Source organism: Sceloporus undulatus, chromosome 3 (genome assembly GCF_019175285.1).
Source record: "Sceloporus undulatus isolate JIND9_A2432 ecotype Alabama chromosome 3, SceUnd_v1.1, whole genome shotgun sequence".
NCBI classification, from domain to species: Eukaryota; Metazoa; Chordata; class Lepidosauria; order Squamata; family Phrynosomatidae; genus Sceloporus; species Sceloporus undulatus.
In genome coordinates, this window is record NC_056524.1 from 143,226,316 (window position 1) to 143,229,991 (window position 3,676).

Here is a 3,676-nt window from a genome sequence, read left to right on the forward strand (position 1 = left end):
GTTGCCATGCTGGAGAAATCCATGAAGCAAGTTATTTTATCATATTCGGCACTGAGCACTCCCGTATTCCAGAAAATCATGGAAAGCAAAGCCAGAAGGGCAGCTATGATCCAGATCGTAACAGTCACTACAAGTCTACTAGCCATTGATCTTGGCTGGGCCTTTACCATGGGGCAGCGAACAATGGTCAAGTAGTGGTCAAAACTGAGTCCCGTAAGGCAAAAGACACTGGCATACATGTTGATGAAGACTAGGTAGCTACTGAGCTTGCAGGCAAAAGAGCCAAAGGGCCAGTGATAGTCCAGGACGGCGTAGGTAGCCCAGAGTGGCAGGGTAACCACAAAAACCAGGTCAGTCACTGCCAAATTTGACAATGAATGTATCTATGGATCGTCATTTTTCCTGGTTTCTCCAACAAATGGTCCATAGCGCTAAGCCATTACCAGTGGTGCCTAGAAGGAAATCTAGCAAGTAGATGAAAGGAATCAGGACCTTTGAGGAACTCCATTCAGCATAGTCACACTCCTCAGTGTTTGAGTGGTTGTCAGCAACACTGTTAAATTCCATATCTGCTTAAGCAGGGTGGAAAACTCTCCTCTTGGCCTGTCTCTTTAACCTTTAGGAAGATCTGACAATGTTTCGCTCCTTCTGGGAGATCAGGAACTCTAAAATGATGGAACAGTGTCCTTTTATCAAAGCACTCCAATGCTTAACTATATAAGAACTCTAATAAAGGTCACTCCAGCCTTCTAAGAACTTTAATAACTAGCAAAGGTTAAAAACGGAAATCACATTAAGAACTATCAATTTAACTAAATATCTCAATTTCAGGAGCACAACAATATCTTTGTTAGTTGCTGGCAACCCTGACTCAAAATAGTCTTGTACACAGTGACAAATAGTTCTGAAAGCAACTAGCTGGAACATAAGCAAAATCAAAGAACTGAAAACTCATGTTCTTGTATTTAGACTGTCCATCCTGATAGCTTTTCTAAATGACACTTCAATAGATCTTGGGTATCTTAGTTGGCAAGATGTCTTCCCATCTCAGGGATTCTTTGTTCATTTTCAGCCTTCTTATTTCCTGTCCGAATCTGTTGCTGCAATTTTCCTCTTGGAGATGAGCTTGAGCTTCAATCAGATCCTGGGAATATACATCTGGGTAGACATTTATTGCATCTTAAGCTCCTTTTCAGATGGCCTGCTACTATTGTCCAAGGGCTTTGGAGGTGTCACTGCTGCAGTTTCTGTGGGGGACAATCTTCTTTACTTCTGCTATGCTGGGAATGGGGGTGAAACATCTTCTTCTGGGCCAAGAAAGATTTTCTTTTTTATCTCCTTATCTCCAGTACTGGCATCGACTGCATTAAGAACTATCAATTTAACTAAATATCTCAAGGTCAGGAGCACAACAATATCTTCGTTAGTTGCTGGCAACCACTTCATTGCACTGCATAATGTTCCATTCCCCTGATCCTCTCCAGGCAATCTTCTTGCAATGTCCCCCTTTCTCTCCACCAATTATGTTTTTTGTTGTTTTGGGGTGCAAACCTTTGCCAGTCATGACAGCCCTGCCTCTTTACCAATTTCCACTCCTACCCTTTCTTGTCAATTAGAAATTGATGCTCTGACCAGCCTTCCTTCCCTATGTTCATGGGGGCAGTTAATTTTCACTCTTTGTTGTGTTCCTCTACATTAGAAAACATCACTGTGCCTTTTGTGTTATCTTTCAATCATTGCTTCCAGTGAAGTACACACTGAATAATACTGTAATGTTCTCCTTCATAACCTCTGTGTTATGGCTATATGTACAATGTTGTATTGTGATATCCTAAACAGTGAAATGCCTGCAGAATGATGTGAAGGAAATGGGGATAGTTTGTCTATCTTTTAATGGAAGTGGTGTATTGATCTAAGGAAGTTTGTGAACAACTAAGGCTTCTTAGAGAAATCAGGGAAAGTGAGACAGATGTGGAACATAAGAGTTACTTGTTGGGCAAGTCTTGCCAGGTAGAAGTGGGATTCAAGGTATGTGGAAAGGGACGTCTGAGGACCTTTTTGGGTTGTTGGGTTTTCCCACCTCAGTGAGCCTCTTGAAAACTAACTGCCTTCATGGCTGTTGTGGAGAGCTGTGTATTGCTATCTGCCATTGGGAAACCATCCCAGGGCACCTAAAATACAGTGGGGCCCCCACTGGGGCAACAAATCCCCCCATGGCACCATAATGCTGTACCACCATGGCAAAAAAGAAAGGAAAAACATTGCCACACATTTTCAAACTAGCACTCCATATATTGTGCTAAATATGGATTTGGATTTTTAGAAACTGATGTGAAGACTTAATACACTGCAGAGGCCAGCTTGACACCATTTTAACTGCCATGGCTCAATGCTACAGAATTCTGGGAATTGTAGTTTGTCTCTGTCAAAGATTTCTGAGAGAGAAGGATAAATGTCTCACAAAACTACAGTTCCCAGAATTCCCTAGCATTGATCCATAGCAGTTAAAGTGATGTCAAACTGGATTATTTCTGCCGTGCAGATGCAGCCAGCATGCAGTAAATGGTTTCTCCAAGACTGGTGATCCAATGGGTCCTGTCAGAAAACTGGAAATCATAGACTCATAGAATCATAGAATCGTAGAATTGGAAGAGACCACAAGGGCCATCCAGTCCAACCCCCTGCCATGCAGGAAATCTGCAGCTTTATTTTGGCCTATCCATTTGGGCCCATAGTTTTATTTCACTGATTATGGGGCTATACAGACCGCCCCTTTCATGGTCAGATCAGGGCCACAGCAACCTCACATCCTGGCCCCGATTTGGCCCCGGGCGGGTGCAAAAAGAAGCTGCAAAAAAGCGGCTCATTTTTGCGCCCAACAAAAGGTGCTATAGCCATGGCAGCATAGCTGTATGGCGGTCCTTCGGCGCTGCATCATCTGGGCCCCTTTGGCGTAGGGTTGCCATAGGTCTGGACCTCCAAACCGGGACAAATGTAGGACAAGTGTAGGATAACATTTTCAAATGTAGGACAACATTTCTAAAAATGGAGGACACGCGAAAAAATTGGTGATTTTTTAAAAAATGTTAATCTAAATGCATGTTTCTTAGGCATGATCAAAATGGAGGACATTTTGACATTATTCCTGGACAAATGTCATGAATGTAATTCCCTTTCTGACCACACACACACACAATTCTAAAACACACACACACATAGCACATTTACACTATCATTTTTTCTTTCTTGCTTTCTTGCTTCTGTTGGATTTTTAACACTTTTGCCTGATAAAGATGTCAGTGGAGCTTTGAAAGCTTGCAAGATATATTTTGTGCATTTTGGTTGGTACTATACAGGTATCACTGCATAGTAGATTTTGGCTGTTACTGTACTTGTGTGTCCAATTTGTTAGCATAGAATGTTTTAATGTGTGTGAACATTCTTGATCAGTGTAATCCTGAAAGGTTGACCATGTGAAGAATCATAATGACAATAGTAGAAGGTCCAAAAGGTTGGAATTAACAAATAGAGTATGGGCAAGTCCTACTCTCCACTCTCTCAGCCTCAAGGAGAGATGAGAGGTCAGGCAGCAAACCTCTTCAGAATAACATCTTGCCAAGAAACCCCAGGATAGGTTTGCCTTATTATGGTCTCAAAGTGCTTTTCAGTTCTAAGT

The 3,676-nt window shown here is 42.1% G+C and overlaps 1 pseudogene; it reads right to left on the reverse strand.

Moving 5' to 3' along the window:
* Positions 1 to 567, reverse strand: part of LOC121925858 — a 964-nt pseudogene extending 397 nt beyond the window's left edge.
* Positions 568 to 3,676: the final 3,109 nt, after the last annotated feature.